Raw genomic sequence first — 15,572 nt, forward strand, 5'->3', positions numbered from 1 at the left:
TTCATACTTGCTGTCTGGTTACCCTAGATAGCATCTAGAGCGTGGGCGAGAAATCTGGGAGAAAGAACCCAAGGCACAAGGTGTATTGTATGTGATGTTACTGTTAATTTTCATGTTAATAAAATAGAAGCCCTGTGAACTTGCACTGTAATGGCTTCAGTTTCCCTGCAGAGCTATTCCACTCCTTTTGTTCCCAGGCTAGCCAGTAACTCCCAGACACCCTGTAGGCTAGTGGGCTATCCTGCAGTGTAGCTGAAGCATATCCAGCCACCACAGCTGAAAATACCTCTTGGGTGGGTCCAGCCTCAGGGTCTTCCCATCAGGGCCACCCAGAGGATTCAGGGGGCCTGGGGCAAAGCAATTTTGGGGGCCCCTTCCATAAAAAAATGTTGCAATATTATAGAATACTATATTCTCGTGGGGGCCCCTGCAGGCCCGGGGCCTGGGGCAAATTGCCCCATTTGCCCCCCCCCCTCTGGGTGACCCTGCTTCCCATAGAAATCATCTGCTCTATGAAAGGGAAGTGGGCTTCCACTGGGGAGAAAAAAAGATGCTGCTATTGATAGTTGCCATTACTTCACCATTCACTGTGCTGAAACCTCAAACACCAGAAACTGCCTGCCTCAAGCCTCGGAGTGTTAGACATGTCAAAATATAGAACTCTTATTGCAATGGGTTTTAAAGATTAAGCGAATACCTCAAGGGATAAAGTAGGCAGCTCCCTTTGACCACATTCCAAAAATCTTCATGTCTCTGAGGTGTGCCTAGGGATGTGGATATGATTGTGAGAGATGACTATGAAAATACAAATGTCAATAAAGCAAGCAGGTCATTCTGATAGTGACAAGTGGCATTACCGTGCTCTGATGCTCTCCTCAGGGCAGCCGAAAACCGTAAGTCACTGTGTTACCACTCTGCTCTAATCTTGCCGAAGATTAGACTGTGTATCAGTGCCCTGCCATGCCAGTCTGTCTGCTTCACCAGCAGACTTCTCAAGACTCTGCCAGTCTAACCCATGCAGGTAACTATCAATGAACACCAGGTCCCGAGTTCCCCAGAGACTTCTCTCTGCAGTGTCAGGTCCCTCTCACTGGAAGCTCACAGAAATTAAGTTAGCTGCCTCTAAAGAGACAGAGCACACACCAGCCCGTTAGTGTAGCTGAAGACTCCCACTTCACTTCAAAATAACAGCACTGAAATGGTTTATAGTAAAACGATGACACATTTATTAACAAAAGAGCTGAGATTTAAGTGATACAAAGCAAGAGACAAAGACGGTGGTTACAAACAAAACAAAAAACAAAACACGCTTTCTAGTGACTAAAACTTAACTTTAGCAAGTTACAATCTTTGCTGAAGCAGTTTTCTCACTTACATCAAGTTACCAGCATCCTGAGACTTCCAGGCCAGGGGATCCAACTTGCACAGAATCAGAGGGTTCTATTCCCTTTGTTCCTTAAGTGATGGATAACTAGAATGTCTTTTTGCTCCCCCTTATATTTCCCAAAGTTCATTGTCTTTGTCTCAACAGAACGGAAGACTTCCTGAGGTGCAAACTCAGGCCCCCAGAGTGCTCACCAGGCTATTTCCTCCCACACTTGGTAGCTTGATGACTTTGTTTACTTTATATGTAAATGTATTTTCATTGTCCTCTACCTGGAATCAAGCCACATTCCTTTGTCTAGGGCAGGCTGGATTTATGCACTGCTTTCCAAATGCATGTGAAGAACGTATTTCCAGCACACATACATAATTCTTTATACACAACCTGTACATATACCACACAATGATTTTTGAGCCCAGCGTGTCAACAGTTCACATACACCTTATGTGACATGTCTTAGATACATATTATACAACAGTGTGTTTGGGGTAGTGAGTGTGTAAGGCCTGATATGAGTTACAGTATAGGGGGCCTTCTGCCAGTTGGCATTAAGGGATTCTTAGGATGACCTATGCACAAGCCCCAGGTGTGAGAAGAACATTCAGACACTTGTTTCCCTGGACAATCAGCAATCAGAAATAATGAAATCCTAGAAGTTGCAGATGGGAAAGAGCTATCAGATCTTCTGGATCATCCCCTTGCTAGAGCAAGCTTGTTAATAATAAGCTCTCCAGTGCTTTGTTCTGACTCAGTTGAAAAGGCTGCCTCTCCCCACCTAATGGAGGGAAAACCATGCAAGTCAATATTACTTGATAGGTTTAGAATAGGAACAGTTTTTCATGTACTCAATTTTTTAAAAAACATTTTTATTAAATTTTTGCTTTTTTCAGTTTTTGTTTTTCCTTTTTTCCTCCCCTCATTCCTCTCCCCCCGTTTTCCTTTTTTTATTTTTCCCCTTTTCCACATTTGTTTCCTTCCCACCTCCTCCTTTTTTCAGTGGCAAAATTAAAAAAGGAAAATGGAAGGGAAGAAGGGTAGAAAAGGAAAAAGTTGGAGTGGGGAAGGAGAACTGAAAAATGGACTAATTTTTTTCATTTTCTAATTCAGTAAACAAAAAACAAGGAAAAACAATTTTTTTGCTATTCTATTTTAATTTCTAGAGTTAATAAAAAGGACATTTTTCAACAAAAAAATGAAAGATTTCAGCTAGCTGTAGTTATGAATACATATGAGAATAGCTATATACAAAACATATTACCATAAGTCTGTGCACTCAACTTTGCAGTTAACCTGGAAGTTTCTTGCATGTTTGGGTGTCCCCCATCAGGGAGCTGAAACAATATTATATTAGCTGACTGTAACAGGGCGGCCTACCCTTAAGGGGGGGGTAGCATATAGTGGTCAGTCCTTCCCACCACCTGGCATGGCCCTTTAAGAGTTTAAGGCCCAATCAAGAGATACAAAGAGCTAAGCAGGGATAGGGATAGAGAAGACACAGTCCCAGAAATAAGTAGTGGTGGTAGAAAGATAGACATGGTTTCTTTAAATGACCCCGGCACAGTGGAAGGGGCAATGCTCCACTCTTCCCCAATCAATGGGAGAAAGGGGACAGCAGAAAGGCTCCCCTCACAGGAAGGCAGACATGGTTAGGAGAAGGCTGGCCTGCTGAACCCTCCAGGCCGGAAGGCTAATCTGAGAGGATGTTCAGCTGAAGGGAACAGGCAAAAGTTTTGTAGCTGACTATTCCAAGGCCAAAAGCCTGAGACACAAACCCCAGCACCAGAGAGAGGGCTGAAGGGGAACTCCTGTATGGAGGAGGGAGCCATTAACTGCTCTAATGGCAAGAGACAGAGTGTCGGCTCACAAAATAGCCCAGCTGCTGCAGAGAAGGGCTAGGGACAGTCTCTGAGAAAGCACCTTCCTAGTTGGCTAAGGAGAAGTTGTGAGAAACCACAGACCCAGGTTTCTCAGGGGATAGCAGAGACTCAATGAAGACATTAGCAAGCAGGATGAAGGTAAGAACAGCTCAGGGAAGAGGTTGAGGAATCGAAGAAATGGTCCCTATCTGACCAAAACAGGATCCCTAGACTGGAACCCAGAGGAGAAGGCAGGCCTGGGTTCCTCCATCTTTCCCCTAAATCAGGTATTAAAAGAGGCCAAAAGTGACAAGTTCCGGATGTCAGGAGACAGGCTTGAAGGCCATTAGCTTTTGAGTTTCCTATTTTTGGACTTTTTTGTTTACCTTAGGAGGAGAATGGACTAAGTAGTGACCTGGCTAGAGAGTTTGGCCACAGAAATGACGGATTGCTGTGGAACCAGAATGGCTAAAGGGAGCACTAAACTTTAAAGAACTCTGCAACACTGCACCTGAACACGTGGATATGCTCTGGAGGTGAGAGGCTCATCTACTCTGACGAATCACATAGTGGGAGTTTGAGGCAAATAGTTAGGAAACAATCCATAGGTTGAAATATGTTTTCATATGCCATGTGGTACAATTTACAATGTAAAACCAGTGTTAAAAAACAAAGTCTGTTCTCAGATGATTCAGGAATAATTTGTTCACTCTAAATAGTTCACCCAGCACAATTTAACCATAGTTTGGGCCAGATTCTGAAATCTTTACTTATATTGAATAGTACTTTAACTGTCCCACTGAAATCCAGGATACTAAAAGTGAGAATTTTACTTTATATAAGTAAGAGTATCTGACTCTGATCCTTTGATGCTAGTGAGAGAGTGTGCCAAAAATATAGAATAATTGTACAGAAATACACAGGTTCCCACCATAATGTAAGAGTTAATACAAATGAGAGTTCATCAGCAACATTTTTATCATTAACTAACTCAGTAAATTTTATGAGGCGGTGCCTGACTATTATCTAAAGTTGATCATCATTAGGAATGGTTGAACCTGCGCAGATAATAACGAGCACAAAATTTAAACTCCAACCAAAACTCAAATAGAGGCCAGACAGAACACTTTGTTTAGACTGGAAAAGGTGTGCTTATTTTTCACTGAAGTTTGACTCTGTACTTTGGAGTTTTTCTGGGGAACACAGGAAAAGGAAATACGTCAATATCTTGAGAAAATACTGTTCTTAGGGATTTTACAGACTGATTATGTCAGTGTTTCTCAAACTGGAGCCACCGCTTGTGTAGAGAAAGCCCCTGGCGGGCTGGGCCGGTTTGTTTACCTGCCCCGTCTGCAGGTCCGGCCAATCGCAGTTCCCACTGGCCATGGTTCGCCGCTCCTGGCCAATGGGGGCTGCTGGAAGCGGCGCGGGCTGAGGGATGTGCTTGCCGCCGCTTCCAGCAGCTCCCATTGGCCTGAAGCAGCGAACTGTGGCCAGTGGGAGCTGCGATCAGCCGGACCTGTGGACGGGGCAGGTAAACAAACTGGCCCGGCCCGCCAGGGGCTTTCCCTACACAAGCAGCAGCCCCAGTTTGAGAAACACTGGATTATGCAGACTGAAGAGGTTCAGTTAAACATCCAGGTTTTGGGGTTTATCCAGATTTAGCCAAACAGCCAAAACTGTAATTTCATCTTTTTTTTTCTTTTTCAGAGTGAAATAATCAAAAACTTACCTATGGATGTGATGGATTCGCTATCATTTTAAGTCTTTAAATCAAGACTGGATATATTTCTAAAAGATGTGCTATAGTCCAAACAGAAGTTATGGGCTTAATGACAAAATTACTGGGAGACGTTGTATGGCCTGTGCTATACAGGTCAGACTAGATGAGTATAGTAGCCCCTTCTGGCCTTAAAAAAAATCTATGGCTCTCCAGTTATCATTGCCCTTTCACTATAAAAGACATAAAATGATTCAAACTCTAGGAGAGTATTTTATCAAGTGTCCATATATTCTTATACAATATATCAACTATCTGAAATAACTCTCATGAACTGAGCATTATCCTCCATTATGGTAAAGTCCGGGGCCAAGACCAATGTAGCAAGTGTAGCAATCAACCGCATACATGGGCATCTCCCTCACACAATAGGCAGGCTGGTGGGGGTTCTGATAATGAAAATGGGCATGGGAACAAACCTCGGGGGTGGGGGAAACGTCATCTGTTCTTACTCACTTGCAATGCAAAGACCTCTTAGCTTCCATGATGCTGGAGTTTTGGGATACTTAACCAGATTTTTGTTAACCGTATTCCCCAGGTTGAAATTGTCATGGATTGTTCTTGTACTCATTAGAGTAACTTTTAGAAGGTATTTGGTCACATTTAGCACCTGAGGCTCACCTACTGGACTGAGAGACTCCAAATGTCCAAAACTTGAGAGAGAGCAATCTGAGTATTTACATACAGCGGATTATTGTATAAATTCTGTTGCGGTAAACCAGCCAAAGGATTTAATGTATCCCTCTTCAAGATCAGAGCCTGGTGGTGGTTTACACATATCTGGCCCAAACATATTATTATTGATTAAATGTTGCTAAGTTGCATCTCATTTTCGAGGATTTGTCAGGTCACGGCTAAAAGTCAATGGGATCCCAGATGGTATGATATGATATTGTGAATCAAATTTCAAAAGATGTTTCAGTATCTGGTGTAGGCAGATGGTCAAAGGCAATATGTGAAAGGGAACGGGAGGTGTTTGAAATGTCAGTGGCTAGCTTAATGCTGTCAGGGATTCAAGCCAGCAGAGAGTAGATGGACAACACCGGGGGGAAATCCTGGACTCTCTGAACTCCATGGCAAAACTCCCATTGACTTCAGTGGGACCAGGAGTTTACCCTGAAGTGGAATTCATATTTTTAAAGCCTCTTCCCTATGGATTTGTCGAAGTCAAAAACAAAGAGGTTCAGGTTTAAGTCTCATGTAACTTTTGGTGGGTGAGAAGAAGTTTGTAGAAATGGTAGAAGCTGGGGGAGCAGCTGCATCTGAAACAGAGCTGTACAAAACTGGATTGACACAAGGTCAGGTGGTGGCTGGGGAGAAGGAGGGCTGGGTCTGCCCCTGGCCCCTCGCTACAGGCATGCACCATAAGTTTCATATGTTCCAAAGGAAGGGGTGTTGATCTCCACTAGGGCAGCTCAACAGAGCTCTTCAAGAAATGATTACCAGGATTTATGCTATTGGGTTTGTTTTCCCTTTTCCCCTCCATTTACTCAGAATACCTATTGTAGGGGAAAACCACTGATTTTTAACTTTGTTCATAGAGGACTTACCCATATTAAAACACAAAACTTTTTTCCCCTCCTCATTGGCCTTGACAGTTATGAAGCCTGAATCACATGGGGAAATGGGCTTATGAAAACGGAATTAAATGAAGTACAACTGTTCTGCAATTCCCTGGCTTTTCATCCATCAGGTGAATGTCTCTAAGAGAACCATAGCTTCAGTATATTTTGTTCTTCATTTGTGTTGGACAATATGCATTTTTATAGTTTGGTATTATGCTTTATGGAGGGGCTGGAAGGGAGGCTGTTCTCTGTAAACTTGGCCCTGAGGCTTGGCAGCACCACTGTAAAATGACTTTATCCCCAAACCAGATGTTCTAGTTGTTTTAATAATATCTTATGTTTCCTCCTCAAAATAAAACAAAAACTCACTGTATCAGAATGTTCCACAGTATTATAATGATATATCTTTTTGCAATCTGCATTTTGTCCACCAGATGGTAGCACTGAAATGAAATCAGAAGGTTACTTAGGTGAAATACTTACCATGTGCCCTACAGATCAGACAGAAGTGCTCCTTAATGGCACATGTGGAGCTAATTGCAACTATCCATGGCATTTATACACTACCAGTCATTGTGGCATGTAAACAATACAAACAATATTAAGAAAAGCAAAACTATTTGAAATGGACCCTCTTCTTGCCACCCTAAGGTTCAATTGCTTGACTTGCAATTTTGATCCTCCTTAGTTTCTTGCTCCGTCATCTTTCTTTCTGCTCCCATTATTAAAGGGAGGCATCTGCAAAAGATGGGTAACCATTGCTAATAGACCGACTGTCTAAAACTGGCAACACACAAAGCTGATATTTTTTTCTAGGAAGACCCCAGTCTTTATTTCTAATTTCACTGGGCAACTCAGATGAATCTACTGCAGGAGTGGGCAAACTTTTTGGCCCAAGGGCCACATTGGGGTTGCAAAACTGTATGGAGGGCCGGATAGGGAAGGCTTTGCCTCCCCAAACAGCCTGACCCCCACCCCCTCCCACTTCCACTTCCCGCCCCCTGACTGCCCCCCTCAGAACTCCCGACCCATCCAACCCCCTCTGCTTCTTGTCCCCTGACTGCCCCCTGCTGGGGCCCCCTGCCCCTAACCGCCCCCCTGGAAACCCACCCCCTATCCAATCCCTCCGCTCCCTGTCCCCTGACTGCCCCCCCAACCCCTATCCACATCCCTGACACCTTATAGGCCCCCTGGGACCCCACCCCCTATCCAACCCCCCGGCTCCCTGTCCCCTGACTGCCTCCCAACCCTTATCCACACCCCCACCCCCTGACAGGCCCTCTGGGATCCCACTCCCTATCCAACCCCCCTGCTCCCTGTCCCCTGACTGCCCCCCAACTGCTATGCACACCCCCACCCACTGACAGGCCCCCCGGGACTCCCACGCCTATTCAAAATGCCCCCTGCTCCCTGTCCCCGCACCGCCCCCCCGAATCTCCGCCCCCTGCTTTATTTGTGTGACAGGACTGATTTATTAAACTATATAGACAGAACATGGCTTAAATCTACTTAGTCCATTAATGCATAATGCAACAGGTACTGCAAGAAACAGATGTAAGCATTGCTACCTTGAACCCTTCCAGCATACTTGTGTAGATAACTCTATTTAGCCTTTATCTCAGTTAGTGAGCTCTCTATTTTGTTTTCCGGATGGTTCATCATGACTTTGCCAGTAGAAGAGGCTTTCCAGGAAGGCTGATGGGACTGCTAGTTAATGACCAGACAACACTGTGCTCCTGGTGTAGAACGTATTAGGTGCATATTCTGTTGTTGCTAAAGCTGAGACTCAAAGTAAGACCCTTGTTGTCCTAAGATAACAGACCACTGTTCTAGCCAGGACTGATGCTACATTTAGGCTTGGAAGGATTAGAATCAGTAAACACTGGTAAACATCGATTTCACTGTACACACACAAACCAATGAAAAATATTTCTATCTATAATAACCAAAATTTACAGATAGGTGAACCAAGAAAAATGCTGCTTGAGAACTAGTAGAGTTTGATTTAAGGATATTTACTTTGTATATTTTGACATGTGAAGTTGAAAATCTGTGTTTTAACAGTTATAAAGCTTTAATTTTTTAAGTCAATGTGTACTGTCATTAAACTGTTGTCTGACCCTCCCCCCATAATTTTCCACATCTGTAAAAATTTCAAAAAATAAAAATCAAAATAAGCAAACATCAGTTGAAACTAAAAAAAAAATCAAATTCTGCTAAGTCTCACTAAGCTTTATCTAGCTGGCATGGCACTTTGTGTGTGTCTTAAATTCATCGTGTAATATCACGAGACAGGATGTCCCAACAAACAGACTTTCAGTTCACGTGAAGGGCTAGCCCTTTATTCTACATTGTGTTCATTGCAGCAGTTTTAATTTTACATATAAAAAATTGTTCAGTGACTTCTTAGTAAGAGCCTAACTCTTTGAAAAGTATCTTGGTACTATATCATTTTAGGTTGCTGATGGATTTGTGCCAAAGTTTAGAAGTGAAAGAATCCTGGAACCAACCAAGTTTAATATGTTTTATAGCTTTGTTACCAACATGAAACTTCAACAGATATAATTTTCCATGCCATTTTGTGAACCTGGCCTGAGTCTCAAGAGAGTTTGAGGTGGTTTTGAGTGAACCTGTGTGGGTTTATGTTTTTAGGTAGGAACTATCTGAAATTCTGTATTTTCACATGGTTTTGACCCCAAATCAGGCAAAAATTGGTCATTTCAGTTATTCCCTTTTAAAAAACCTCAAACCTCAAACTCTAAATTCCAAACTCAGATTCTGCCATGCAGAAGGTTCACATGAACTTCCTGTGTGAACCTGCTGAGTTTCATACATCTCTCACCTCCAAAAGTGTAGTCTCCTAAAGAGACGAAGATAGGGGATGTAGCAGGTACTAATAACCCAATCCTGTAAGCTGTCCATACATAGAACTCCGAATAACATCAGTGAGACGATAAGGTCAAGCCATAAAAGTGTAAGTCAGCCTTCTTCTTTAGTAGGAAGGATGATCTCATTGGTAAGACACTTGACTGGGACTCACAAGAACTATGTTCAAATTTCTGTCTCTGCCACAGATTTCCTGTGTATTCTTGGATATCATGTTTGGCAAAATCCTAGCCAGGGCCGGCCCACAACATTTTGGCAACTTAGGCGGGGAGCTCAAATGACACCCCATTCCCCTTCGCTTGGGCCAAAACTTTGAAAGGTCTCAATTCTGCCTTCTTCCTGTTCTACTCCTCTCATGGTACTGCTCTGCTACCTACCCCAATAAAGGAGAACTAAAAACTTAAAATGCTTTGTTCAAATGCCTGAACAGCAAATGTAACTTTTCTTGTCTGCATAATAAAAACTGGCATTTTTATCTGTTTGAATAATCAAAGTGGTGCTTTCCGTGCCTTCTTGGTTGCAAAGATTTGAACTGCTGCCTGCTGAAGGTCCGGGCCATACAGTCTGAGCCAGCTCATGCACTATTGAGATGGTTGCAAGGCCCACCAGCCTCTCCCGTGTCATTGTGGAGCATAGATGTGTTTTTATTAACTTCAGCTTGGATAAGCTGTGTTCTCCACTGGCAACTGTTACAGGAAGTCTTAGAAGTATGCGCAGAACAACAAAAGCATTTGGAAAGAGGGTGGTCATCTTATTTGTGCACCTATATTGCAGAACAACCTTTGGAGTTGATTCTTCTGAAATTTATCTTGAAAGGACTTTCAGTTCATCACCTAAATCACTTGCATCAATATCACACGTGTCATCATGTGTCAACACTGTCTCTAGTGTCCTGCATTGCTAGTGTAGGTCTTCTTCAGGTATAGTAAGGCGTTTTGGAATATCATACAACATCCCAAATATACTGCTATGTTCCTTGAGCTGCATGAAATGTTCTTCAACTGACTGTATTGCACAATCTAGCACCTGGTTAAAGAATTCAACTTTGAATTGTTGTTTGGGGTCTCTTATGGGATTATTCCATGCCTCGTAATCAAAATGTCTTCTTCTTCAGTGACTCTTGTATTCTTGAATGGGTGGGAAAATAGCTTCAGTGTGAAGTTCCTCTGCCAACTTCTGTGCACTCTTCAGAATGTTTTGAAATCCCACATCTGACTGGTAAGACTGTAGGTATGACTTTGCTTTGTCCAGTTGTTCCATTGCTCCAGATATATCAAGGTCAACACCTTGGAGTCTCTTGCTTACAACATTTATTTCCAACAGTATGTCATGCCACAACACTAAGCTACACAGAAATTTGAAGTTATGTATGTTTCTGGTGATTCCATTTCTCCTTGCCACTGTTCTCCCACAAACAGTTCCTGTCATAGCATTATCCTCCATAATGGTAACTATGGCATCATCTATCTTCCCAATTTGGTGTTTGATAGGCTTTATCGCCTCCACTCGACTTTCCATTGTGTGACACTCAGTGAGGATGTTCGCAGATGTTGCTTCAAAATTTGCCAACGATGAGTTGATGCAGAGAAAAATACATAGATGCTTTCAATTACATTAAAAAATTCAGCAGCCTCACTAGAAGCTGAGGCTGCATCACTGACCACCAAGTTCAATGAATGAGAACTGCCTGGGACAAAAAAAGCTTGAGGGTTCAACTCTTGGATCCATGTCTGCACTCCTCTGTTCTTTCCTCTCATGTTGGCACCATTATCATAGCCCTGACCTCTCATGTCAGCTATCACAATTCCCATATCCTCCAGCTTTTTAAGAAGCACATTTGTCATATCAGCTCCTGTAGTATCATCAATATCAATAAATTCTAGAAAATGCTCCCTGACAGTCACCATTGCAGGGACATTTTCACTAGCTTCTGTTGTTGTTACAAAACGCACCATTAAAGTAATTTGTTCCGTATGGCTGATGTCAGGTGTGCAGTCCAGAATAACAGAGTAATATCTTGCTGCCTTTAGATCTGCCTCAATCTTCTGTTTGACTTTTGTTGCCAGTAACTGTATGATCTCATTTTGAATTGTTTTTTCCAAGGTAGTGGTGTGTGTACATTTCTTGGGTGGTGACTCTTCTAAGATGCTCCTGGAGTACAGCATCAAACTCAGCCATCAGCTCCACAATTTTAAGGAAGTTTCCATTGTTTGGCACATACAGCTGATCTGAAGTGCCACGCAGTGCTAGGGTCTGGGTAGCAAGCATTCTCACAATGGCAATGAGCCTTTTCAGAACATTTTGCCAGTAAAGAGACTCTGATGCAATCTTCTCTTGATGCTGATCATCTATGGTGGCTTTTAACCATAGTCTCATCTCAAGCTCTTTCCACCTAAGGAATGCTCTCTGGTGATTTGCTGCCTTCTCCTGGCATGCCAGATTTCTAGCCAGATTTTTCCAGTCCTTTGTTCCTGTGGAACCCAATGTGGCTGGAACATTAAACTGGAAGAGTTTGCAACAAAAACAGTATGCAGCATTCTGGGTTTTTGAGTACATAAGCCATGGCCTCTCCACTTTGTCACCATTGGGGATTTCATGCCAGTAATGTTTTGGATAGAAACTTCTATTTTCATTGTTTTTGGGGAACATGAAGTTTTTCACTTGCTGTGGCGATAGCCTCAATTCACCTCATGGTAAGACCAGCCCTGATCCTAGCCCCATTGAAGTGAATGGCAAAACTCCCACTGACATCAGTGAGGGCAAGATTTCACCTTCATCTCTCCCACGGTTCCTAATAGTCAGTTTGAATATCTTTCCCCCATCATTTTCTGTCTTATCCATTTAGACTGTAAACTCTTTAGTTCAGGGCTGTCTCTTACTGTATGTTTGCTTAGTGCCTAGCACAATAAGGACCTGATCTCAGTTGGGGCCTCCAGATTCTACTCTGCTACACTTGAGAAACAATAATATGGTGCAGCTATTGTGAATGTTTACAGGCAGAACTCAAGTTTAGAGAATTTAGTCCAAAAAGGACACAAGTAACTCTGCCTGTTTAATCCTAAACTCTCCAACTTTCTGTAAGAGTGCATAATATCTTTCTATATACCATGTTTCCTAACTGAGAAAAACACTTCAACACTTCTGACACAACCGAAGCATTCAGTGAGGCAGAAAACACATTAAAAGTTTGTGTTGTTTTAAATCAACTTCTCATTTCAACCAGTTTTAGTTCAAAATACCACAGCATTCATGCCATCAGATGATGGCACGGAATATACTTAGCATTTGTGGAGCAATTTTCATCTTCAAGGCACTTTACAAACATTAACCAATTTTCATTGAGGGGGGTGAAGAGAGACAGACAGAAAATACCATGTGTCGTAGTTCAGGGTAAGCTGTACCTTTGACCCCTCTCTCTGTCTCTCTGTGGACACCTCTTCCAGGTGACAGGCCCAGCACCTGCATGTCTCTCAGAGTAATGCTACTTCCAAACACACACCAGGGTACAGGACACTATAGAAAGGAACAAACTCTGGCATGTCAAGTGTAAAAGTATAATTAGGCAGTCCACAAAAGAATTTGAAGAGCAAATAGCAAAAAACAAAAAACTAACAGCAAAAAATTGTTTAAGTACATCTGAAGCAGGAAGCTTGCCAAACAATCTGTGGGACCACTAGATTATTAAGGTGCTAAAGGACCACTCAATGAAAACAAGGCTGTTGCAAAAAGCAAAATACATTCTCTGGATCGGTCTTCACTGCAAGGAAAGGAGATTCTTTTTAGGTGACAGATCTGAGGAACTATCCCAGATTGAAGTTTCAGTAGAGGAAGTTCTGGAACAAACTGATCAATTAAATAGTAATAAGTCACCAGGACCAGATGGTATTCACCCAACAGTTCTGAAGGAAATATGAAATTGCAGAACTACTAACAGGAGTATGTAACTTATTGCTTAAATCAGCTTCTGTACCAGATGACTACAGCATAGCTATTATAACATTTTTTTAAAAAAGGCTCCAGAGATGATCCTGACAACTACAGGCCAGTCAGCCTAACTTCAGTACCAGGTAAAATGGTTGAAACTCTAGTACAGACCAGAATTATCAGACATCTAGATTAACACGATATATTGGAGAAGAGTCAACAAGGCTTTTGTAAAGGGAAATCATGCCTCACCAATACACTAGAATTCTTGGAGGGAGTCAAGAAACATGTGGACAAGGGTGATCCAGTTGATAAAGTGTACTTAAGCTTTCAGAAAGCCTTTGACAAGGACCCTTAGCAAAGGCTTTTAAGCAAAGTAAGCAGTCATGGGATAAGAGAGATGGTTCTCTCATGAATCAGTAACTGGCTAAAAATAGGAATAAATGGTCAATTTTCACAATGGAGAGAGGTAAATAGCAAGGTCCCACAAGGATCTGTACTGGGATCTGTTCTGTTCAACATATTCATAAATGATCTGGAAAAAAAGGTGTGACAGTGAGGTGGCAAAATTTGCCGCTGCTACAACATTACTCAAGATAGGTAAGTCCAAAACTGACTGCAAAGAGTTATAAAGGGAACTCACAAAAGTGGGTGACTGGGCAACAAAATGGCGGATGAAATTCAGTGTTGATAAGTGCAAAATAATGCACATTGGAAAACATAATCCCAGACATACATACACAGTCAGGGGGTCTAAATTAACTGTTACCACTCAAAAAAAAAGATCTTGGAGTCATCGTGAATAGTTCTCTGAAAACAGCTGCTTAATGTGTAGCAGCAGCTAACAGAATGTTAGCAACCATTAGAAAAAGGATAGATAAGACATAAAATATCATAATGCCACTATATAAATCTATGGTACTCCCACACCTTGAATACTGAGTGCAGTTCTGGTTGCTCCATCCTAAAAATATATTTTAGAATTGGAAAAGGTACAAAGAAGGGCAGCAAAAATGATAAGTAGTACAGAACAGCTTCCATATGAGGAGAGGTTAAAAAGACAGCTTAGGAAAGAGATGACTGGTGGGGGGAGGGGGGGAGGATATGATAGAGGTCAATCAAATCATGAGTGGTGTGGAGAAAGTGCATAAGGAAGGGTTATTTATCCTTTCACATAACACCTGCGGAAACTAAGAGGCAGCAGGTTTAAAACCAACATAAGGAAATACTTCTGCACACAGTGCAGTCAAACTATGGAACTCATTGCTGGGTATGCTGTGAAGGCCAAAAGTATAACCGGGTTCAAAAAACAATTAGATAAGTTCATGGAGGATAGCTCCATCAATGGCTATTAGCCAAGATGATCAGGTATGAAACCCCATGCCCTGGGGCTCCCTAAACCTCTCACTTCCAGAAGCTTGGAGTGGATGACAGGATAGATCAGTGGTGGGCAACCTGCGGCCCGCTGAGTAGACAGTTTACTGGATTAGACAGCCCATTGGTATGACCCAGTATGGCTATTCTTATTTTCTTCTGACTCCTTTCTCCCCTTTCTTTTAGCTTGCTTCTCTTTGCATCCTTAAGGCAGTCAGTGTAGACGGTGTGACAATTTTGCTCCTAATAATCAGTTATTGGAATTACAGTGCACGTGCTTTTGTATCACCCCCCTACAGCAGGACTATAAATTATGCTGATTTATTGTCTTCCCACGATCCATTTTATTGCAACATCTGAAGGTATATCGACACTGCAAAAAAAAAAAAAGTGTTCTTACCTCAGGCTGGCTATCCTGCATTACCTACATTGAGTTAAAATAGCATGAAGATATGGCAACTTGTCATTTAACTCATGTTAGCAGCTTGGGTTAAAACCCAGGCTGTCCTATGGCTCAACACAGGAGTAATGGTGTGAAATTCTATGGCTTGTGTTATACAGGAGATCAAATTAGGTGATCTAATAGTCCCTTTTTGCCTTAAAATCTATTAATCTTTGAAAAATGGAAGACCAATTTTGTGAAAAATGTCCAAGTTGTTTCCATTTCACAGGACTTGAAACTGTTTTTATGAATTTTTTTCAGACAATATTTTTTGCTTTTCTCCCTTTTTTAGCCACACAATGCAAGTAAATAAGTGATATTCAAAGATGTTTTTTCTTCATGTTTTCTTTTTTAATATTTT

General features: G+C 42.1%; 1 long non-coding RNA gene across 1 annotated transcript in view; it reads right to left on the reverse strand.

Moving 5' to 3' along the window:
* Positions 1 to 1,202: 1,202 nt before the first annotated feature.
* The window catches only part of LOC135975174 (uncharacterized), a 65,159-nt gene continuing 50,789 nt past the window's right edge, over positions 1,203 to 15,572 (reverse strand). The window contains exon 2 of the long non-coding RNA XR_010592137.1: positions 1,203 to 2,159. This is a non-coding gene — a long non-coding RNA (uncharacterized LOC135975174). The remainder of the gene's footprint in view (positions 2,160 to 15,572) is intronic.

The sequence above is a fragment of the Chrysemys picta genome, chromosome 1, assembly GCF_011386835.1.
Source record: "Chrysemys picta bellii isolate R12L10 chromosome 1, ASM1138683v2, whole genome shotgun sequence".
NCBI lineage: Eukaryota > Metazoa > Chordata > Testudines > Emydidae > Chrysemys > Chrysemys picta.